This window comes from Schistocerca piceifrons, chromosome 2 (assembly GCF_021461385.2).
Source record: "Schistocerca piceifrons isolate TAMUIC-IGC-003096 chromosome 2, iqSchPice1.1, whole genome shotgun sequence".
NCBI lineage: Eukaryota > Metazoa > Arthropoda > Insecta > Orthoptera > Acrididae > Schistocerca > Schistocerca piceifrons.
The window spans coordinates 95,204,071-95,225,706 of record NC_060139.1 but is presented as its reverse complement, the minus strand read 5'-3'; the positions used below and the strand labels follow the sequence as shown (position 1 = coordinate 95,225,706).

The 21,636-nt window shown below is 48.4% G+C and overlaps 25 non-coding genes across 25 annotated transcripts; 12 read left to right on the top strand and 13 right to left on the bottom strand.

The window, feature by feature from the left end:
- Positions 1-104: 104 nt before the first annotated feature.
- Positions 105-176, top strand: Trnaq-uug. The gene has a single exon. It is a non-coding gene; the product is annotated as a tRNA-Gln (tRNA).
- Positions 177-683: 507 nt separating this feature from the next.
- Trnap-ugg lies at positions 684-755 on the bottom strand. The gene has a single exon. It is a non-coding gene; the product is annotated as a tRNA-Pro (tRNA).
- Positions 756-1,312: 557 nt separating this feature from the next.
- Positions 1,313-1,384, top strand: Trnaq-uug. The gene has a single exon. It is a non-coding gene; the product is annotated as a tRNA-Gln (tRNA).
- A 507-nt stretch (positions 1,385-1,891) lies between these two features.
- Trnap-ugg lies at positions 1,892-1,963 on the bottom strand. The gene has a single exon. It is a non-coding gene; the product is annotated as a tRNA-Pro (tRNA).
- Positions 1,964-3,099: 1,136 nt separating this feature from the next.
- Positions 3,100-3,171, bottom strand: Trnap-ugg. Its single transcript has one exon. It is a non-coding gene; the product is annotated as a tRNA-Pro (tRNA).
- A 557-nt stretch (positions 3,172-3,728) lies between these two features.
- Positions 3,729-3,800, top strand: Trnaq-uug. Its single transcript has one exon. It is a non-coding gene; the product is annotated as a tRNA-Gln (tRNA).
- Positions 3,801-4,307: 507 nt separating this feature from the next.
- Positions 4,308-4,379, bottom strand: Trnap-ugg. The gene has a single exon. It is a non-coding gene; the product is annotated as a tRNA-Pro (tRNA).
- A 557-nt stretch (positions 4,380-4,936) lies between these two features.
- On the top strand, positions 4,937-5,008 carry Trnaq-uug. Its single transcript has one exon. It is a non-coding gene; the product is annotated as a tRNA-Gln (tRNA).
- A 507-nt stretch (positions 5,009-5,515) lies between these two features.
- Positions 5,516-5,587, bottom strand: Trnap-ugg. The gene has a single exon. It is a non-coding gene; the product is annotated as a tRNA-Pro (tRNA).
- Positions 5,588-6,144: 557 nt separating this feature from the next.
- Trnaq-uug lies at positions 6,145-6,216 on the top strand. The gene has a single exon. It is a non-coding gene; the product is annotated as a tRNA-Gln (tRNA).
- Positions 6,217-6,723: 507 nt separating this feature from the next.
- On the bottom strand, positions 6,724-6,795 carry Trnap-ugg. Its single transcript has one exon. It is a non-coding gene; the product is annotated as a tRNA-Pro (tRNA).
- Positions 6,796-7,351: 556 nt separating this feature from the next.
- Trnaq-uug lies at positions 7,352-7,423 on the top strand. Its single transcript has one exon. It is a non-coding gene; the product is annotated as a tRNA-Gln (tRNA).
- Positions 7,424-7,930: 507 nt separating this feature from the next.
- On the bottom strand, positions 7,931-8,002 carry Trnap-ugg. Its single transcript has one exon. It is a non-coding gene; the product is annotated as a tRNA-Pro (tRNA).
- Positions 8,003-8,559: 557 nt separating this feature from the next.
- Trnaq-uug lies at positions 8,560-8,631 on the top strand. The gene has a single exon. It is a non-coding gene; the product is annotated as a tRNA-Gln (tRNA).
- Positions 8,632-9,138: 507 nt separating this feature from the next.
- Positions 9,139-9,210, bottom strand: Trnap-ugg. The gene has a single exon. It is a non-coding gene; the product is annotated as a tRNA-Pro (tRNA).
- A 557-nt stretch (positions 9,211-9,767) lies between these two features.
- Trnaq-uug lies at positions 9,768-9,839 on the top strand. Its single transcript has one exon. It is a non-coding gene; the product is annotated as a tRNA-Gln (tRNA).
- Positions 9,840-10,346: 507 nt separating this feature from the next.
- Positions 10,347-10,418, bottom strand: Trnap-ugg. The gene has a single exon. It is a non-coding gene; the product is annotated as a tRNA-Pro (tRNA).
- Positions 10,419-10,975: 557 nt separating this feature from the next.
- On the top strand, positions 10,976-11,051 carry Trnaq-uug. Its single transcript has one exon. It is a non-coding gene; the product is annotated as a tRNA-Gln (tRNA).
- A 503-nt stretch (positions 11,052-11,554) lies between these two features.
- Positions 11,555-11,626, bottom strand: Trnap-ugg. Its single transcript has one exon. It is a non-coding gene; the product is annotated as a tRNA-Pro (tRNA).
- A 557-nt stretch (positions 11,627-12,183) lies between these two features.
- Trnaq-uug lies at positions 12,184-12,255 on the top strand. Its single transcript has one exon. It is a non-coding gene; the product is annotated as a tRNA-Gln (tRNA).
- Positions 12,256-12,762: 507 nt separating this feature from the next.
- Trnap-ugg lies at positions 12,763-12,834 on the bottom strand. Its single transcript has one exon. It is a non-coding gene; the product is annotated as a tRNA-Pro (tRNA).
- Positions 12,835-13,391: 557 nt separating this feature from the next.
- Positions 13,392-13,463, top strand: Trnaq-uug. Its single transcript has one exon. It is a non-coding gene; the product is annotated as a tRNA-Gln (tRNA).
- A 507-nt stretch (positions 13,464-13,970) lies between these two features.
- Trnap-ugg lies at positions 13,971-14,042 on the bottom strand. Its single transcript has one exon. It is a non-coding gene; the product is annotated as a tRNA-Pro (tRNA).
- A 6,020-nt stretch (positions 14,043-20,062) lies between these two features.
- Positions 20,063-20,136, top strand: Trnai-aau. Its single transcript has one exon. It is a non-coding gene; the product is annotated as a tRNA-Ile (tRNA).
- Positions 20,137-21,353: 1,217 nt separating this feature from the next.
- On the bottom strand, positions 21,354-21,425 carry Trnap-ugg. Its single transcript has one exon. It is a non-coding gene; the product is annotated as a tRNA-Pro (tRNA).
- Between the last annotated feature and the right edge of the window lie 211 nt (positions 21,426-21,636).

Sequence of the window (21,636 nt, the reverse complement as noted above, 5' to 3'; positions counted from 1 at the left end):
CATTAGCCACGCAAACACTTCCTGAGGACCATACGTGTAATGACATCGCATCTTATGGGCTTAATTACATGATACCACTGAATTTAAGAGCGATACAGGCATCCGGTTCCATGGTGTAATGGTTAGCACTCTGGACTTTGAATCCAGCGATCCGAGTTCGAGTCTCGGTGGAACCTGACGCTGTGTTTTGCGATCGTTTCTAGAAATGTGTACGAGCCGGTGGTTGGAATTGTATATGCAGAGATTTAACTAGGATCATGAAATGCAAAATGTTAATAGCAGTCCACACGTGAATGGGGAGCGCTCCAAATGCTTATGCTTTTGCTACTAGGATTAATAACGGGACGTAAGGGGTTCAACTGCGAGAAGACGACCTCAGCTGTTCCTCCCCGCAGGAAAGACATCTCACCGTTTTGGGTGCTGCATGCGCATGCATTTACCAAACTTGCATGCGATGTACTAGTTCCTGGGGAACGAATAGAATCGTTGTACGTGCCAGTCTTTACGTATAGATATAAGTAAGCGGAGACGGCTTAATCCTGCCACGTAGATTGCCTTCCATAAAGCGCACCTGAGAGTCTCATGGGCCGGTGGCCCGACATGCAGTTTGTCCTGCTGCATGGCTTACTTTCAGAGACTCGCAAGTTTATCGTAGTGCTGGGTTGTCGCGAAAGTGAAAAGTAGGGCCTGTCCGGGATTTGAACCCGGGACCTCCTGCACCCAAAGCAGGAATCATACCCCTAGACCAACAGGCCGCACAAGTAAGCAAGTCTGCACCCCGCCACCTACTGAGATCTTGCCGCACTTGCTAGTTGCAGCATCCTAGCTGGACCATATTCTCAAAGAGGTTTCTTAATCTGACACCTACGACATGCGCTGTGCTGAACACCAGTGTATGTGAATGCTGAAAGAGCTGCTTGAGTTGTGTGACAGTATTTCGACCGTGTGTAGTGCAAATGTTATCGTGTCACGAACAATCCGCCCACTACGTAGCGTTCTGTGTCAGCACGCAGTTTTCGACAGTACTCTGTGTCCATAGCTGTTTTCATAGCTAGGCTGCTTCCAGCACAAAGCATCCGCCATACGAAAGTGGCTGTTTCGCGATTTTGATTACCTGATCCTTCGACATCACTTCATGTACGAATACTGGCAAGAATTCTCGCTACATTCGAAGGTGCTCCTTCCACTTCCAGCCTACTTGGTTGCTTCATTAGCCACGCAAACACTTCCTGAGGACCATACGTGTAATGACATCGCATCTTATGGGCTTAATTACATGATACCACTGAATTTAAGAGCGCTACAGGCATCCGGTTCCATGGTGTAATGGTTAGCACTCTGGACTTTGAATCCAGCGATCCGAGTTCGAGTCTCGGTGGAACCTGACGCTGTGTTTTGCGATCGTTTCTAGAAATGTGTACGAGCCGGTGGTTGGAATTGTATATGCAGAAATTTAACTAGGATCATGAAATGCAAAATGTTAATAGCAGTCCACACGTGAATGGGGAGCGCTCCAAATGCTTATGCTTTTGCTACTAGGATTAATAACGGGACGTAAGGGGTTCAACTGCGAGAAGACGACCTCAGCTGTTCCTCCCCGCAGGAAAGACATCTCACCGTTTTGGGTGCTGCATGCGCATGCATTTACCAAACTTGCATGCGATGTACTAGTTCCTGGGGAACGAATAGAATCGTTGTACGTGCCAGTCTTTACGTATAGATATAAGTAAGCGGAGACGGCTTAATCCTGCCACGTAGATTGCCTTCCATAAAGCGCACCTGAGAGTCTCATGGGCCGGTGGCCCGACATGCAGTTTGTCCTGCTGCATGGCTTACTTTCAGAGACTCGCAAGTTTATCGTAGTGCTGGGTTGTCGCGAAAGTGAAAAGTAGGGCCTGTCCGGGATTTGAACCCGGGACCTCCTGCACCCAAAGCAGGAATCATACCCCTAGACCAACAGGCCGCACAAGTAAGCAAGTCTGCACCCCGCCACCTACTGAGATCTTGCCGCACTTGCTAGTTGCAGCATCCTAGCTGGACCATATTCTCAAAGAGGTTTCTTAATCTGACACCTACGACATGCGCTGTGCTGAACACCAGTGTATGTGAATGCTGAAAGAGCTGCTTGAGTTGTGTGACAGTATTTCGACCGTGTGTAGTGCAAATGTTATCGTGTCACGAACAATCCGCCCACTACGTAGCGTTCTGTGTCAGCACGCAGTTTTCGACAGTACTCTGTGTCCATAGCTGTTTTCATAGCTAGGCTGCTTCCAGCACAAAGCATCCGCCATACGAAAGTGGCTGTTTCGCGATTTTGATTACCTGATCCTTCGACATCACTTCATGTACGAATACTGGCAAGAATTCTCGCTACATTCGAAGGTGCTCCTTCCACTTCCAGCCTACTTGGTTGCTTCATTAGCCACTCAAACACTTCCTGAGGACCATACGTGTAATGACATCGCATCTTATGGGCTTAATTACATGATACCACTGAATTTAAGAGCGCTACAGGCATCCAGTTCCTTGGTGTAATGGTTAGCACTCTGGACTTTGAATCCTGCGATCCGAGTTCGAGTCTCGGTGGAACCTGACGCTGTGTTTTGCGATCGTTTCTAGAAATGTGTACGAGCCGGTGGTTGGAATTGTATATGCAGAAATTTAACTAGGATCATGAAATGCAAAATGTTAATAGCAGTCCACACGTGAATGGGGAGCGCTCCAAATGCTTATGCTTTTGCTACTAGGATTAATAACGGGACGTAAGGGGTTCAACTGCGAGAAGACGACCTCAGCTGTTCCTCCCCGCAGGAAAGACATCTCACCGTTTTGGGTGCTGCATGCGCATGCATTTACCAAACTTGCATGCGATGTACTAGTTCCTGGGGAACGAATAGAATCGTTGTACGTGCCAGTCTTTACGTATAGATATAAGTAAGCGGAGACGGCTTAATCCTGCCACGTAGATTGCCTTCCATAAAGCGCACCTGAGAGTCTCATGGGCCGGTGGCCCGACATGCAGTTTGTCCTGCTGCATGGCTTACTTTCAGAGACTCGCAAGTTTATCGTAGTGCTGGGTTGTCGCGAAAGTGAAAAGTAGGGCCTGTCCGGGATTTGAACCCGGGACCTCCTGCACCCAAAGCAGGAATCATACCCCTAGACCAACAGGCCGCACAAGTAAGCAAGTCTGCACCCCGCCACCTACTGAGATCTTGCCGCACTTGCTAGTTGCAGCATCCTAGCTGGACCATATTCTCAAAGAGGTTTCTTAATCTGACACCTACGACATGCGCTGTGCTGAACACCAGTGTATGTGAATGCTGAAAGAGCTGCTTGAGTTGTGTGACAGTATTTCGACCGTGTGTAGTGCAAATGTTATCGTGTCACGAACAATCCGCCCACTACGTAGCGTTCTGTGTCAGGACGCAGTTTTCGACAGTACTCTGTGTCCATAGCTGTTTTCATAGCTAGGCTGCTTCCAGCACAAAGCATCCGCCATACGAAAGTGGCTGTTTCGCGATTTTGATTACCTGATCCTTCGACATCACTTCATGTACGAATACTGGCAAGAATTCTCGCTACATTCGAAGGTGCTCCTTCCACTTCCAGCCTACTTGGTTGCTTCATTAGCCACGCAAACACTTCCTGAGGACCATACGTGTAATGACATCGCATCTTATGGGCTTAATTACATGATACCACTGAATTTAAGAGCGCTACAGGCATCCGGTTCCATGGTGTAATGGTTAGCACTCTGGACTTTGAATCCAGCGATCCGAGTTCGAGTCTCGGTGGAACCTGACGCTGTGTTTTGCGATCGTTTCTAGAAATGTGTACGAGCCGGTGGTTGGAATTGTATATGCAGAAATTTAACTAGGATCATGAAATGCAAAATGTTAATAGCAGTCCACACGTGAATGGGGAGCGCTCCAAATGCTTATGCTTTTGCTACTAGGATTAATAACGGGACGTAAGGGGTTCAACTGCGAGAAGACGACCTCAGCTGTTCCTCCCCGCAGGAAAGACATCTCACCGTTTTGGGTGCTGCATGCGCATGCATTTACCAAACTTGCATGCGATGTACTAGTTCCTGGGGAACGAATAGAATCGTTGTACGTGCCAGTCTTTACGTATAGATATAAGTAAGCGGAGACGGCTTAATCCTGCCACGTAGATTGCCTTCCATAAAGCGCACCTGAGAGTCTCATGGGCCGGTGGGCCGACATGCAGTTTGTCCTGCTGCATGGCTTACTTTCAGAGACTCGCAAGTTTATCGTAGTGCTGGGTTGTCGCGAAAGTGAAAAGTAGGGCCTGTCCGGGATTTGAACCCGGGACCTCCTGCACCCAAAGCAGGAATCATACCCCTAGACCAACAGGCCGCACAAGTAAGCAAGTCTGCACCCCGCCACCTACTGAGATCTTGCCGCACTTGCTAGTTGCAGCATCCTAGCTGGACCATATTCTCAAAGAGGTTTCTTAATCTGACACCTACGACATGCGCTGTGCTGAACACCAGTGTATGTGAATGCTGAAAGAGCTGCTTGAGTTGTGTGACAGTATTTCGACCGTGTGTAGTGCAAATGTTATCGTGTCACGAACAATCCGCCCACTACGTAGCGTTCTGTGTCAGCACGCAGTTTTCGACAGTACTCTGTGTCCATAGCTGTTTTCATAGCTAGGCTGCTTCCAGCACAAAGCATCCGCCATACGAAAGTGGCTGTTTCGCGATTTTGATTACCTGATCCTTCGACATCACTTCATGTACGAATACTGGCAAGAATTCTCGCTACATTCGAAGGTGCTCCTTCCACTTCCAGCCTACTTGGTTGCTTCATTAGCCACGCAAACACTTCCTGAGGACCATACGTGTAATGACATCGCATCTTATGGGCTTAATTACATGATACCACTGAATTTAAGAGCGCTACAGGCATCCGGTTCCATGGTGTAATGGTTAGCACTCTGGACTTTGAATCCAGCGATCCGAGTTCGAGTCTCGGTGGAACCTGACGCTGTGTTTTGCGATCGTTTCTAGAAATGTGTACGAGCCGGTGGTTGGAATTGTATATGCAGAAATTTAACTAGGATCATGAAATGCAAAATGTTAATAGCAGTCCACACGTGAATGGGGAGCGCTCCAAATGCTTATGCTTTTGCTACTAGGATTAATAACGGGACGTAAGGGGTTCAACTGCGAGAAGACGACCTCAGCTGTTCCTCCCCGCAGGAAAGACATCTCACCGTTTTGGGTGCTGCATGCGCATGCATTTACCAAACTTGCATGCGATGTACTAGTTCCTGGGGAACGAATAGAATCGTTGTACGTGCCAGTCTTTACGTATAGATATAAGTAAGCGGAGACGGCTTAATCCTGCCACGTAGATTGCCCTCCATAAAGCGCACCTGAGAGTCTCATGGGCCGGTGGCCCGACATGCAGTTTGTCCTGCTGCATGGCTTACTTTCAGAGACTCGCAAGTTTATCGTAGTGCTGGGTTGTCGCGAAAGTGAAAAGTAGGGCCTGTCCGGGATTTGAACCCGGGACCTCCTGCACCCAAAGCAGGAATCATACCCCTAGACCAACAGGCCGCACAAGTAAGCAAGTCTGCACCCCGCCACCTACTGAGATCTTGCCGCACTTGCTAGTTGCAGCATCCTAGCTGGACCATATTCTCAAAGAGGTTTCTTAATCTGACACCTACGACATGCGCTGTGCTGAACACCAGTGTATGTGAATGCTGAAAGAGCTGCTTGAGTTGTGTGACAGTATTTCGACCGTGTGTAGTGCAAATGTTATCGTGTCACGAACAATCCGCCCACTACGTAGCGTTCTGTGTCAGCACGCAGTTTTCGACAGTACTCTGTGTCCATAGCTGTTTTCATAGCTAGGCTGCTTCCAGCACAAAGCATCCGCCATACGAAAGTGGCTGTTTCGCGATTTTGATTACCTGATCCTTCGACATCACTTCATGTACGAATACTGGCAAGAATTCTCGCTACATTCGAAGGTGCTCCTTCCACTTCCAGCCTACTTGGTTGCTTCATTAGCCACGCAAACACTTCCTGAGGACCATACGTGTAATGACATCGCATCTTATGGGCTTAATTACATGATACCACTGAATTTAAGAGCGCTACAGGCATCCGGTTCCATGGTGTAATGGTTAGCACTCTGGACTTTGAATCCAGCGATCCGAGTTCGAGTCTCGGTGGAACCTGACGCTGTGTTTTGCGATCGTTTCTAGAAATGTGTACGAGCCGGTGGTTGGAATTGTATATGCAGAAATTTAACTAGGATCATGAAATGCAAAATGTTAATAGCAGTCCACACGTGAATGGGGAGCGCTCCAAATGCTTATGCTTTTGCTACTAGGATTAATAACGGGACGTAAGGGGTTCAACTGCGAGAAGACGACCTCAGCTGTTCCTCCCCGCAGGAAAGACATCTCACCGTTTTGGGTGCTGCATGCGCATGCATTTACCAAACTTGCATGCGATGTACTAGTTCCTGGGGAACGAATAGAATCGTTGTACGTGCCAGTCTTTACGTATAGATATAAGTAAGCGGAGACGGCTTAATCCTGCCACGTAGATTGCCTTCCATAAAGCGCACCTGAGAGTCTCATGGGCCGGTGGCCCGACATGCAGTTTGTCCTGCTGCATGGCTTACTTTCAGAGACTCGCAAGTTTATCGTAGTGCTGGGTTGTCGCGAAAGTGAAAAGTAGGGCCTGTCCGGGATTTGAACCCGGGACCTCCTGCACCCAAAGCAGGAATCATACCCCTAGACCAACAGGCCGCACAAGTAAGCAAGTCTGCACCCCGCCACCTACTGAGATCTTGCCGCACTTGCTAGTTGCAGCATCCTAGCTGGACCATATTCTCAAAGAGGTTTCTTAATCTGACACCTACGACATGCGCTGTGCTGAACACCAGTGTATGTGAATGCTGAAAGAGCTGCTGAGTTGTGTGACAGTATTTCGACCGTGTGTAGTGCAAATGTTATCGTGTCACGAACAATCCGCCCACTACGTAGCGTTCTGTGTCAGCACGCAGTTTTCGACAGTACTCTGTGTCCATAGCTGTTTTCATAGCTAGGCTGCTTCCAGCACAAAGCATCCGCCATACGAAAGTGGCTGTTTCGCGATTTTGATTACCTGATCCTTCGACATCACTTCATGTACGAATACTGGCAAGAATTCTCGCTACATTCGAAGGTGCTCCTTCCACTTCCAGCCTACTTGGTTGCTTCATTAGCCACGCAAACACTTCCTGAGGACCATACGTGTAATGACATCGCATCTTATGGGCTTAACTACATGATACCACTGAATTTAAGAGCGCTACAGGCATCCGGTTCCATGGTGTAATGGTTAGCACTCTGGACTTTGAATCCAGCGATCCGAGTTCGAGTCTCGGTGGAACCTGACGCTGTGTTTTGCGATCGTTTCTAGAAATGTGTACGAGCCGGTGGTTGGAATTGTATATGCAGAAATTTAACTAGGATCATGAAATGCAAAATGTTAATAGCAGTCCACACGTGAATGGGGAGCGCTCCAAATGCTTATGCTTTTGCTACTAGGATTAATAACGGGACGTAAGGGGTTCAACTGCGAGAAGACGACCTCAGCTGTTCCTCCCCGCAGGAAAGACATCTCACCGTTTTGGGTGCTGCATGCGCATGCATTTACCAAACTTGCATGCGATGTACTAGTTCCTGGGGAACGAATAGAATCGTTGTACGTGCCAGTCTTTACGTATAGATATAAGTAAGCGGAGACGGCTTAATCCTGCCACGTAGATTGCCCTCCATAAAGCGCACCTGAGAGTCTCATGGGCCGGTGGCCCGACATGCAGTTTGTCCTGCTGCATGGCTTACTTTCAGAGACTCGCAAGTTTATCGTAGTGCTGGGTTGTCGCGAAAGTGAAAAGTAGGGCCTGTCCGGGATTTGAACCCGGGACCTCCTGCACCCAAAGCAGGAATCATACCCCTAGACCAACAGGCCGCACAAGTAAGCAAGTCTGCACCCCGCCACCTACTGAGATCTTGCCGCACTTGCTAGTTGCAGCATCCTAGCTGGACCATATTCTCAAAGAGGTTTCTTAATCTGACACCTACGACATGCGCTGTGCTGAACACCAGTGTATGTGAATGCTGAAAGAGCTGCTTGAGTTGTGTGACAGTATTTCGACCGTGTGTAGTGCAAATGTTATCGTGTCACGAACAATCCGCCCACTACGTAGCGTTCTGTGTCAGCACGCAGTTTTCGACAGTACTCTGTGTCCATAGCTGTTTTCATAGCTAGGCTGCTTCCAGCACAAAGCATCCGCCATACGAAAGTGGCTGTTTCGCGATTTTGATTACCTGATCCTTCGACATCACTTCATGTACGAATACTGGCAAGAATTCTCGCTACATTCGAAGGTGCTCCTTCCACTTCCAGCCTACTTGGTTGCTTCATTAGCCACGCAAACACTTCCTGAGGACCATACGTGTAATGACATCGCATCTTATGGGCTTAATTACATGATACCACTGAATTTAAGAGCGCTACAGGCATCCGGTTCCATGGTGTAATGGTTAGCACTCTGGACTTTGAATCCAGCGATCCGAGTTCGAGTCTCGGTGGAACCTGACGCTGTGTTTTGCGATCGTTTCTAGAAATGTGTACGAGCCGGTGGTTGGAATTGTATATGCAGAAATTTAACTAGGATCATGAAATGCAAAATGTTAATAGCAGTCCACACGTGAATGGGGAGCGCTCCAAATGCTTATGCTTTTGCTACTAGGATTAATAACGGGACGTAAGGGGTTCAACTGCGAGAAGACGACCTCAGCTGTTCCTCCCCGCAGGAAAGACATCTCACCGTTTTGGGTGCTGCATGCGCATGCATTTACCAAACTTGCATGCGATGTACTAGTTCCTGGGGAACGAATAGAATCGTTGTACGTGCCAGTCTTTACGTATAGATATAAGTAAGCGGAGACGGCTTAATCCTGCCACGTAGATTGCCTTCCATAAAGCGCACCTGAGAGTCTCATGGGCCGGTGGCCCGACATGCAGTTTGTCCTGCTGCATGGCTTACTTTCAGAGACTCGCAAGTTTATCGTAGTGCTGGGTTGTCGCGAAAGTGAAAAGTAGGGCCTGTCCGGGATTTGAACCCGGGACCTCCTGCACCCAAAGCAGGAATCATACCCCTAGACCAACAGGCCGCACAAGTAAGCAAGTCTGCACCCCGCCACCTACTGAGATCTTGCCGCACTTGCTAGTTGCAGCATCCTAGCTGGACCATATTCTCAAAGAGGTTTCTTAATCTGACACCTACGACATGCGCTGTGCTGAACACCAGTGTATGTGAATGCTGAAAGAGCTGCTTGAGTTGTGTGACAGTATTTCGACCGTGTGTAGTGCAAATGTTATCGTGTCACGAACAATCCGCCCACTACGTAGCGTTCTGTGTCAGCACGCAGTTTTCGACAGTACTCTGTGTCCATAGCTGTTTTCATAGCTAGGCTGCTTCCAGCACAAAGCATCCGCCATACGAAAGTGGCTGTTTCGCGATTTTGATTACCTGATCCTTCGACATCACTTCATGTACGAATACTGGCAAGAATTCTCGCTACATTCGAAGGTGCTCCTTCCACTTCCAGCCTACTTGGTTGCTTCATTAGCCACGCAAACACTTCCTGAGGACCATACGTGTAATGACATCGCATCTTATGGGCTTAATTACATGATACCACTGAATTTAAGAGCGCTACAGGCATCCGGTTCCATGGTGTAATGGTTAGCACTCTGGACTTTGAATCCAGCGATCCGAGTTCGAGTCTCGGTGGAACCTGACGCTGTGTTTTGCGATCGTTTCTAGAAATGTGTACGAGCCGGTGGTTGGAATTGTATATGCAGAAATTTAACTAGGATCATGAAATGCAAAATGTTAATAGCAGTCCACACGTGAATGGGGAGCGCTCCAAATGCTTATGCTTTTGCTACTAGGATTAATAACGGGACGTAAGGGGTTCAACTGCGAGAAGACGACCTCAGCTGTTCCTCCCCGCAGGAAAGACATCTCACCGTTTTGGGTGCTGCATGCGCATGCATTTACCAAACTTGCATGCGATGTACTAGTTCCTGGGGAACGAATAGAATCGTTGTACGTGCCAGTCTTTACGTATAGATATAAGTAAGCGGAGACGGCTTAATCCTGCCACGTAGATTGCCTTCCATAAAGCGCACCTGAGAGTCTCATGGGCCGGTGGCCCGACATGCAGTTTGTCCTGCTGCATGGCTTACTTTCAGAGACTCGCAAGTTTATCGTAGTGCTGGGTTGTCGCGAAAGTGAAAAGTAGGGCCTGTCCGGGATTTGAACCCGGGACCTCCTGCACCCAAAGCAGGAATCATACCCCTAGACCAACAGGCCGCACAAGTAAGCAAGTCTGCACCCCGCCACCTACTGAGATCTTGCCGCACTTGCTAGTTGCAGCATCCTAGCTGGACCATATTCTCAAAGAGGTTTCTTAATCTGACACCTACGACATGCGCTGTGCTGAACACCAGTGTATGTGAATGCTGAAAGAGCTGCTTGAGTTGTGTGACAGTATTTCGACCGTGTGTAGTGCAAATGTTATCGTGTCACGAACAATCCGCCCACTACGTAGCGTTCTGTGTCAGCACGCAGTTTTCGACAGTACTCTGTGTCCATAGCTGTTTTCATAGCTAGGCTGCTTCCAGCACAAAGCATCCGCCATACGAAAGTGGCTGTTTCGCGATTTTGATTACCTGATCCTTCGACATCACTTCATGTACGAATACTGGCAAGAATTCTCGCTACATTCGAAGGTGCTCCTTCCACTTCCAGCCTACTTGGTTGCTTCATTAGCCACGCAAACACTTCCTGAGGACCATACGTGTAATGACATCGCATCTTATGGGCTTAACTACATGATACCACTGAATTTAAGAGCGCTACAGGCATCCGGTTCCATGGTGTAATGGTTAGCACTCTGGACTTTGAATCCAGCGATCCGAGTTCGAGTCTCGGTGGAACGTGACGCTGTGTTTTGCGATCGTTTCTAGAAATGTGTACGAGCCGGTGGTTGGAATTGTATATGCAGAAATTTAACTAGGATCATGAAATGCAAAATGTTAATAGCAGTCCACACGTGAATGGGGAGCGCTCCAAATGCTTATGCTTTTGCTACTAGGATTAATAACGGGACGTAAGGGGTTCAACTGCGAGAAGACGACCTCAGCTGTTCCTCCCCGCAGGAAAGACATCTCACCGTTTTGGGTGCTGCATGCGCATGCATTTACCAAACTTGCATGCGATGTACTAGTTCCTGGGGAACGAATAGAATCGTTGTACGTGCCAGTCTTTACGTATAGATATAAGTAAGCGGAGACGGCTTAATCCTGCCACGTAGATTGCCTTCCATAAAGCGCACCTGAGAGTCTCATGGGCCGGTGGCCCGACATGCAGTTTGTCCTGCTGCATGGCTTACTTTCAGAGACTCGCAAGTTTATCGTAGTGCTGGGTTGTCGCGAAAGTGAAAAGTAGGGCCTGTCCGGGATTTGAACCCGGGACCTCCTGCACCCAAAGCAGGAATCATACCCCTAGACCAACAGGCCGCACAAGTAAGCAAGTCTGCACCCCGCCACCTACTGAGATCTTGCCGCACTTGCTAGTTGCAGCATCCTAGCTGGACCATATTCTCAAAGAGGTTTCTTAATCTGACACCTACGACATGCGCTGTGCTGAACACCAGTGTATGTGAATGCTGAAAGAGCTGCTTGAGTTGTGTGACAGTATTTCGACCGTGTGTAGTGCAAATGTTATCGTGTCACGAACAATCCGCCCACTACGTAGCGTTCTGTGTCAGCACGCAGTTTTCGACAGTACTCTGTGTCCATAGCTGTTTTCATAGCTAGGCTGCTTCCAGCACAAAGCATCCGCCATACGAAAGTGGCTGTTTCGCGATTTTGATTACCTGATCCTTCGACATCACTTCATGTACGAATACTGGCAAGAATTCTCGCTACATTCGAAGGTGCTCCTTCCACTTCCAGCCTACTTGGTTGCTTCATTAGCCACGCAAACACTTCCTGAGGACCATACGTGTAATGACATCGCATCTTATGGGCTTAATTACATGATACCACTGAATTTAAGAGCGCTACAGGCATCCGGTTCCATGGTGTAATGGTTAGCACTCTGGACTTTGAATCCAGCGATCCGAGTTCGAGTCTCGGTGGAACCTGACGCTGTGTTTTGCGATCGTTTCTAGAAATGTGTACGAGCCGGTGGTTGGAATTGTATATGCAGAAATTTAACTAGGATCATGAAATGCAAAATGTTAAGAGCAGTCCACACGTGAATGGGGAGCGCTCCAAATGCTTATGCTTTTGCTACTAGGATTAATAACGGGACGTAAGGGGTTCAACTGCGAGAAGACGACCTCAGCTGTTCCTCCCCGCAGGAAAGACATCTCACCGTTTTGGGTGCTGCATGCGCATGCATTTACCAAACTTGCATGCGATGTACTAGTTCCTGGGGAACGAATAGAATCGTTGTACGTGCCAGTCTTTACGTATAGATATAAGTAAGCGGAGACGGCTTAATCCTGCCACGTAGATTGCCTTCCATAAAGCGCACCTGAGAGTCTCATGGGCCGGTGGCCCGACATGCAGTTTGTCCTGCTGCATGGCTTACTTTCAGAGACTCGCAAGTTTATCGTAGTGCTGGGTTGTCGCGAAAGTGAAAAGTAGGGCCTGTCCGGGATTTGAACCCGGGACCTCCTGCACCCAAAGCAGGAATCATACCCCTAGACCAACAGGCCGCACAAGTAAGCAAGTCTGCACCCCGCCACCTACTGAGATCTTGCCGCACTTGCTAGTTGCAGCATCCTAGCTGGACCATATTCTCAAAGAGGTTTCTTAATCTGACACCTACGACATGCGCTGTGCTGAACACCAGTGTATGTGAATGCTGAAAGAGCTGCTTGAGTTGTGTGACAGTATTTCGACCGTGTGTAGTGCAAATGTTATCGTGTCACGAACAATCCGCCCACTACGTAGCGTTCTGTGTCAGCACGCAGTTTTCGACAGTACTCTGTGTCCATAGCTGTTTTCATAGCTAGGCTGCTTCCAGCACAAAGCATCCGCCATACGAAAGTGGCTGTTTCGCGATTTTGATTACCTGATCCTTCGACATCACTTCATGTACGAATACTGGCAAGAATTCTCGCTACATTCGAAGGTGCTCCTTCCACTTCCAGCCTACTTGGTTGCTTCATTAGCCACGCAAACACTTCCTGAGGACCATACGTGTAATGACATCGCATCTTATGGGCTTAATTACATGATACCACTGAATTTAAGAGCGCTACAGGCATCCGGTTCCATGGTGTAATGGTTAGCACTCTGGACTTTGAATCCAGCGATCCGAGTTCGAGTCTCGGTGGAACCTGACGCTGTGTTTTGCGATCGTTTCTAGAAATGTGTACGAGCCGGTGGTTGGAATTGTATATGCAGAAATTTAACTAGGATCATGAAATGCAAAATGTTAATAGCAGTCCACACGTGAATGGGGAGCGCTCCAAATGCTTATGCTTTTGCTACTAGGATTAATAACGGGACGTAAGGGGTTCAACTGCGAGAAGACGACCTCAGCTGTTCCTCCCCGCAGGAAAGACATCTCACCGTTTTGGGTGCTGCATGCGCATGCATTTACCAAACTTGCATGCGATGTACTAGTTCCTGGGGAACGAATAGAATCGTTGTACGTGCCAGTCTTTACGTATAGATATAAGTAAGCGGAGACGGCTTAATCCTGCCACGTAGATTGCCTTCCATAAAGCGCACCTGAGAGTCTCATGGGCCGGTGGCCCGACATGCAGTTTGTCCTGCTGCATGGCTTACTTTCAGAGACTCGCAAGTTTATCGTAGTGCTGGGTTGTCGCGAAAGTGAAAAGTAGGGCCTGTCCGGGATTTGAACCCGGGACCTCCTGCACCCAAAGCAGGAATCATACCCCTAGACCAACAGGCCGCACAAGTAAGCAAGTCTGCACCCCGCCACCTACTGAGATCTTGCCGCACTTGCTAGTTGCAGCATCCTAGCTGGACCATATTCTCAAAGAGGTTTCTTAATCTGACACCTACGACATGCGCTGTGCTGAACACCAGTGTATGTGAATGCTGAAAGAGCTGCTTGAGTTGTGTGACAGTATTTCGACCGTGTGTAGTGCAAATGTTATCGTGTCACGAACAATCCGCCCACTACGTAGCGTTCTGTGTCAGCACGCAGTTTTCGACAGTACTCTGTGTCCATAGCTGTTTTCATAGCTAGGCTGCTTCCAGCACAAAGCATCCGCCATACGAAAGTGGCTGTTTCGCGATTTTGATTACCTGATCCTTCGACATCACTTCATGTACGAATACTGGCAAGAATTCTCGCTACATTCGAAGGTGCTCCTTCCACTTCCAGCCAGTTCCGCTTTAGACGCCGTGCAGTGTGGACGTGCCTAGTCTTCCGCTCCGCCGTAGCGTTACGTATAGTGGACTATCGTTTTTGTTACGTGTTGTGTTGCAACTTCTGAGAGTATTTCTCCGTCGTTGTTTCGTACCTTGTGTTACTTTCTGTCCTTATTTCAGTGTTTTTTGTGTAGCGGTTTCGACCGCATATTTTGAAAATGTCGTCCCAGGTTATTCCTCGTCAGGCTACAGTTAGTTTTGCTTTTGACAAGTCAACCCGCCATGTGCAACCTAGTTCTCTTGAGATTCATGATTGGTTGGTAGATACCTTTGGTGTTCATTCGGATCAGGTGCACACTGCTTATTTTGATACCGAACTGTATGTTTTCTTTGTTAAGTTTATGGACCCACTTCAGGTTGATAAAATTCTTTCTAAATATGGTCATCAAGTTCTCTTTCGGCATCGGGATGATTCTGTAAGTACCGTGCTGCTTTCCAATGCTTCCATCACGTATACCAATGTTCGTGTTTACAACCTTCCACCGGAGGTGGATAATGTCTATCTTAAGGAGGGTCTACAGAAGTATGGTGATGTAAAGAGCATTCGCCTTGAACGCTGGTCAAGCCAACATCGCCTGCAATGTTACAGTGGTATTCGTTCAGTCGAAATGCACGTTAAGCAGAATATTCCATCTCACCTGCAGATCGGTGGATATCGTGTCCATGTAACATATAGTGGTCAGGTTGGCACCTGTTTTTTGTGCAATGAAAGTGGTCACGTGCGTACCGACTGTCCGCGGAGAGTTTTTGTTTTAAAAAATTCTCTCGAACAGCGTCGCAAGTTAACGGTCGCTGACCTCGTTGCAGGTGGTTCTGCTCTTGGTGTAGCACAGTCCAGTGGTAGTAGCGCCCCGCCACAGGTTTTGCGCACCCCTGATACAGAATTTCCTCCTTTGCGTGCTAAATCTGATGTTGTTCCGTCTGTCCCTCAGGTGGGTGTGCCACTTTTGAATAATAAGAGGCGTCGCCCACACGATGGAAATAGTACGGATGAGGATCTCCCTGAGATGCCCCAGTCCGAGCGACCGGCATCCTCCGAGCCACTGTGTACTGTAGCTGCTCCCTGCCCTCCTGAGGTAGCGGTTCCGGTGGCGGCTGCTGGCGCCCCTCCGGCCTCCGACGCAGCTTCTCTCGAGTCGGGTCGTCGGTCGGGCCTGTTGGCGCCGTCTTCCGAACCGACTTCGATGTCACAACAAGTGGAGCCGCGACAACTTCCTGCTTCGCTGCCCCATACCTCTGCCAGCGGAGCTGCTCCGCTTCCTTCCAACTCTGCGGCCTCGGACCTTCCTGCTCACGTTTCGCCTCCGTGCAGTCCATGTTTGCCGGAAGCTAGTGCAGGTGTTGACCATTCCGTTTTGTCGGATGTTTCCCCCGCGACCCCGGATCCCGCATGTGGACCGGCGCGGGTGGTGTCGGATACAGAACTTGACCCTCCTACGTCACCGGCGGCTGAAGTTTCCTTGCCCGTCAGCCGACGCAAGTTACGCGTTCAGCCGAACGTTAATGCTGTTCGTAAAAAACCGAAACGTAAGGGATCCGCGGAACGGGGTAGCAGTCCCCCTCCCTCGGATGCCTCCGTCACCCCTGCTATGGACTGTGACGCTGGTGCGTCGGTGTAGGTGATTTGTTTTCTCGCTTTTCTCTCTATGGTTCAAGCATACACCTTTCTTACCTTAAATGTTAACCGTATTGAGTCCGACGTTCGCATTGCCTCTTTGCGGCAGTTTATTTACGACGCCTGTGCGGACGTAGTGTTTTTGCAGAAAGTGTTGTTTTCTGATCTCTCTCTACCTGGATTTCAAACTGTTTTTAATGTCGCGCCGGAATATTCAACAGGAACTGCTCTTTTCTTTCGAGAGGGCATTCCTATTACTGACATTGAATTCCTTGACTCTGGCCGTGGGATTGGTTGTCGTCTTTTTGATCTCCGCCTCGTTGTTTTGTATGCCCCCTCTGGTTCGGGTCACACTGTGGCTCGATCGCGCTTTTATAAAGAAGAGCTTATTTATCTTTTGCGCCAGAGTCCTCGGAGTCTCCTGCTCGGAGGCGATTTTAATTGTGTTTTACGCCCTGCAGACCAGTCCCCCAATTTTAATTACTACCGTGATTTACATGACTTAGTTCGTACGATGCATCTGCGTGATGTTTGGGAACACAAATATCCAACCCTGGTGAAATATACGTTTTTTACCGCGTCCTCATGCAGTAGACTCGACAGATTCTATTTATCTGATTTTTTATGTGATAAAATTCTTTCTGTCGATGTTATTCCTACTAGTTTTTCTGACCATTGTGCTTTTACTGCAACTGTAAATCTTAGTCGCCAACCTGCAAAACTTTATCGTTCCCAGTGGATGTTAAATGTTTCCCACCTTGCCGACAGTGCTATGGATGATGTTATCAGTGGCGTGTGGGAGCGATGTCTTCGCTCTGTCCCGCGATACCCCTCCTTGCTGGTTTGGTGGACTGCGTTTGCCAAGCCCAAGATTCGTCAGACTTTGATTTTCTACTGTGCTGCTAGGACGCGTGATTTTAAGAACACGTATGAATATTACTACTCTGTCCTGCGTGAACTATATGACGCGGCGGGTACCTCTCCACTGCGGATCCATGATGTTCGTCGTATTAAAGCCAAGCTCTTGAGCCTTAAACGACGACAGATGGATGGTCTGCGAGTTAAGTCGAAACCTCACTCTCTTGTTGAAGGTGAACTGACATCCTTGTACCACCTGCTACGGCATCAGACTCGTCGTCGTCGCTCCTTCATCTCTTCTCTTACGGTGGATGATGGGCGACAGCTTAGTGCACAGGAGGAAATGGTTCGTGCTCTTCATCAGTATTACACTAGTCTCTATTCTGCCGATGATTCTGGTGAGTCTCTTTCGGATGATGTCTTTGGGGATCTAACTGCGACGATCGCGCCTGACGCGAACGGCGAATTTCTCCGGGAGTTCCAGGTAGATGATGTTTTCGATTTTATTGCTCGCTCTCCGTCCAGTAAATCGCCGGGTCCAGACGGCCTGCCTAAAGAATTTTATCTCCGTTTTTGGCCTCTTTTGGGTGGCATTTTTACGCAGATTTTAAATGAGATTGTCAGAGGGATGGATGTGCCTGCCGATTTTAAAGTAGGGAAAATTGTTTTAATTCCGAAGTCCTCTGGTCGTTTATCTGCTGCCAATCTTCGTCCGCTCACATTGCTGAATTTTGACTATAAGACAGCTGCTAGAGCGCTCAATAGCCGGCTGTCTTCTCTGCTTCGGGGTGTGATTGGTGCACATCAATGTTGTTTTCATGATAGATCTATTCTGACACCAGTAGCCGAATATCGGGATGTTGTCTCGGTTGCGGCGGTTACAAACGTACATTGTGCCTTTGCCTTCCTTGATTTTTATAAGGCTTTTGATCACGTCAGTCATGTGTTTTTAGATCGTGTTTTAGGTACAATAGGTTTTAACGCTTCATCACGTGGTGTTCTTGGCAATTTGTACAGGGGAATAACAGCTCGGGTGTCTGTCAATGGGCAGCTGACGCCGCCCATTGCTATCCGCCGCGGAGTGCCTCAGGGTAGTCCGCTCTCTATGTCTTTATTCGTTTTGTCCCTGGAACCGCTGCTTCGGACTACTGCTCTCAAGCTTCAGGGTATGTCCCTCTCTGGTGGGAAGCTCTCGGTTAAGGCATATGCGGATGATGTCGTTGTTCTCCTCCGTCAACGAGATGATATCCCGTTGTTGAAAGGGGCAGTTGATGCATACTGTCGTGTCTCTGGAGCGCGTCTCAATCAGGGTAAATGTAAGTTCCTTGATATTCGAGGATTTCGCGATGCTGACGTCCCTTGGGCCACTTTTGTCGATCGCCATACGTCCTTGGGGATTATCATTGATCGGTGTCCTCTAAAAATGGCGGCTCTCAATTGGAAATCTGTCACCGAGAAGATACAGGGGGCTCTGATGGTCCATGAGCAGCGCTCTGCTACCATTTTGCAAAAAGTCCGAATTTTAGACACCTACGTCCTATGTAAAGCTTATTATGTTGCTCAGCTGTTCCCACTTCCCATGATGGTGGCGAAAAGGTTGCGCCAATTGTCTAGCAGGTTTATATGGAAGGGCCATCTATTCAAGTTACGTTACGAGGTAATGACGAAACCGCGTCTCTCCGGAGGCTTGGGCCTCTCTGACATTACTCGCAAGGCGTCTGCTTTGTACGTCCGCCGAACGACTCTAATTGTTACGCAAGAAGTGACTTCAATTACATCCAGGCTTTTTACTGTTGTGCGTCCGGCGAGCCTTGCTCCACCTGTCGATGTCGGACGCCTAAATTTTAAGTTGAAACACATTCGGGAATTTTACATTGCGGTGAGTTCCCTCGGTGACGTCTTCTTGCGGCGACCGGTGCCAACGACCAAGAGCTTGATTGCCCGCTGGGAGGGGCTGGCCAGTCCCAATCCAATAGAACTGGCGTCTCCATCTGTGTCCTGGAGGAACGTCTGGAAGAACGTTAGTCTGCCGATCCACTCTATGGCCGTGGCGTCCACGTGGTATAGGGTAATAAATAATTTGGTTCCCACCAATGTACGACTGCACCGTATTGGTCTTTCTGACACGGACACCTGTACTCGGTGTGGTCTCCTGGATACCCTTGAACATCGATTCACCTGCTGTGGGCACCTTGCTAATTGGCGTTGGCTCAGGAAACAACTTGCTTTTGTCACTAGGTCTGCTGAAGCCGCTTATACTATTGACATCATCGTCCGGCCCGATTCTTCCTTTTTTCCGCGGACGAAGCTCCATACCGTCATGTGGTTGATTGGCCATTTCGTACATTTTGTCAACAGTTGTCATGAAGAGGATGGACACCTAGCGTTTCGGCAGTACATGCTTACTGCTTACTGGCAGCGCTTGCGATTGCCAGGCCTCCGAGATGATTTTGCCAATATGCTTAGCCTGACATTTGAAAGAGAGGGTGTTGGCTAAGGTCACCTGTGTGAGCCATTTTCTTTTATACTGTTTCTGAATTTGCCGCCTTTATGTATGTTTCTTCTCTACACCAGGACTGAAGTTTTCGTGTTTTAACTTTTATTTCAGTAAGCAGTCTACATTATATAGTCATGTTTTAGGATTTTAATTTCAGTACTGTACTTCTTTTGAAGTGGCTGTGTGGTGGATATTCTTTAATATTTTTTTCAATAGATATATTCGTTCGAGTGGTAGAGTGTCTGCTTCAAAAAAAAAAAAAAAAAAAAAAAAAAAAAGTGGCTAGGATACCTGGCTTTCACCCAGGAGGCCCGGGTTCGATTCCCGGTACCGGAACGGAATTTTTCGGCAAAAGTCACGACAAGTTTTGACCCTGCGAAAGGCTGTTTCACGTCCTCCTCGCATTATAGCTACTGGTTCATAAACGTCAGCTGAAAACAGTCGAGAGAAACGGGCACGCAATGAAATTACTACGAGCAGCGGAATAAAGGGAGAAGAGACGCTGGTCCACTGTTGGACTGCTACCATAGAAATGTTACATGGCAATACGCAGAACAATTCCCGAGGCCCGTTAGCTCAGTCGGTTAGAGCGTCGTGCTAATAACGCGAAGGTCGTGGGTTGGATCCCCCCAAGGGCCACTACGATTTCACTCTTTCAAAAAGGCAACGCCGATTTCGGCGGGGAAGTATGGTAACAAAGAAGTCGTCACATTGTGTGGGAGCTGATAGGGGACCAGAACGCGACTTGTCGGGACGCGCTAAAACACTTCACTGGTCACAGCACGGTGAACACAAAGTTTCTCGTCCGATCACCGCTACTGCGCGAAGCTGGGCGTTGTCAGTGCTTGGGCGGGTGACCGCCTGCGAACACAGGGCACTGCCGACGGTTTCAATTCGTATTTCTCTTTCCTCTTCGGTTTCGGAGCTGCAGCGCTATTCGGTCAAGGGCACTGGCGCCACGTTTTGCCTCTCGGTATGCCAAGTCGCGCCGTGCGGCCACAGTGAAATGAAGGAGCGTGTTGTAAAATTTTCAACAAAGAAAAAAAAAAAAAAAAAAAGAAATGTACTAGTAATAAAACTGAATTTGTCTGACAGAACATGTAACATCAGATAATACATGATAACAGGCAGCAGGTATTTACTTGAGGCATAAGTAATGTGGTGGCCGCCTCGCCATACCTCTCTCAGTCGTTTCGCGTGCTTGTCCTCTTGATATAGGCCGATTGGAGAGCGTCAGCTCTCGCGTCAGTAATATAAATAAAAAAAAAAAAAAAAAAAAAAAAATGGTGTAATGGTTAGCACTCTGGACTTTGAATCCAGCGATCCGAGTTCGAGTCTCGGTGGAACCTGACGCTGTGTTTTGCGATCGTTTCTAGAAATGTGTACGAGCCGGTGGTTGGAATTGTATATGCAGAAATTTAACTAGGATCATGAAATGCAAAATGTTAATAGCAGTCCACACGTGAATGGGGAGCGCTCCAAATGCTTATGCTTTTGCTACTAGGATTAATAACGGGACGTAAGGGGTTCAACTGCGAGAAGACGACCTCAGCTGTTCCTCCCCGCAGGAAAGACATCTCACCGTTTTGGGTGCTGCATGCGCATGCATTTACCAAACTTGCATGCGATGTACTAGTTCCTGGGGAACGAATAGAATCGTTGTACGTGCCAGTCTTTACGTATAGATATAAGTAAGCGGAGACGGCTTAATCCTGCCACGTAGATTGCCTTCCATAAAGCGCACCTGAGAGTCTCATGGGCCGGTGGCCCGACATGCAGTTTGTCCTGCTGCATGGCTTACTTTCAGAGACTCGCAAGTTTATCGTAGTGCTGGGTTGTCGCGAAAGTGAAAAGTAGGGCCTGTCCGGGATTTGAACCCGGGACCTCCTGCACCCAAAGCAGGAATCATACCCCTAGACCAACAGGCCGCACAAGTAAGCAAGTCTGCACCCCGCCACCTACTGAGATCTTGCCGCACTTGCTAGTTGCAGCATCCTAGCTGGACCATATTCTCAAAGAGGTTTCTTAATCTGACACCTACGACATGCGCTGTGCTGAACACCAGTATATGTGAATGCTGAAAGAGCTGCTTGAGTTGTGTGACAGTATTTCGACCGTGTGTAGTGCAAATGTTATCGT